This window comes from Merops nubicus, unplaced genomic scaffold (genome assembly GCF_000691845.1).
Source record: "Merops nubicus isolate BGI_N331 unplaced genomic scaffold, ASM69184v1 scaffold21381, whole genome shotgun sequence".
Classification (NCBI taxonomy): domain Eukaryota; kingdom Metazoa; phylum Chordata; class Aves; order Coraciiformes; family Meropidae; genus Merops; species Merops nubicus.
In genome coordinates this window covers 129968-130262 of record NW_008586518.1, presented here as the reverse complement: position 1 = coordinate 130262, position 295 = coordinate 129968, and positions in this window count along the sequence as shown.

The window sequence follows — 295 nt, the reverse complement described above, 5'->3', positions numbered from 1 at the left end:
AAAATAAAAAAACAAACAAACAAAACAGAACATGACCACAACTGCAGAATATAATTTTCAAAGCCAGCAGATGTCAGACACCTTTATCTTTTCAAAAGTTGACTATATTCCTGGTATTTAAAGAACATGAGCAAAAAAATAGAGAGGAACAAACACAAGCCACTGACAGACCTTTCTGGATCACAGAATCACAGAATGATTCTGGTTGCAAGAGACCCTTAAGATCACCAAGACAAGCCATTAACCCAGCACTGCCAGGTCACCACTAAGCCATGCCCCTCAGGGCACATCACAC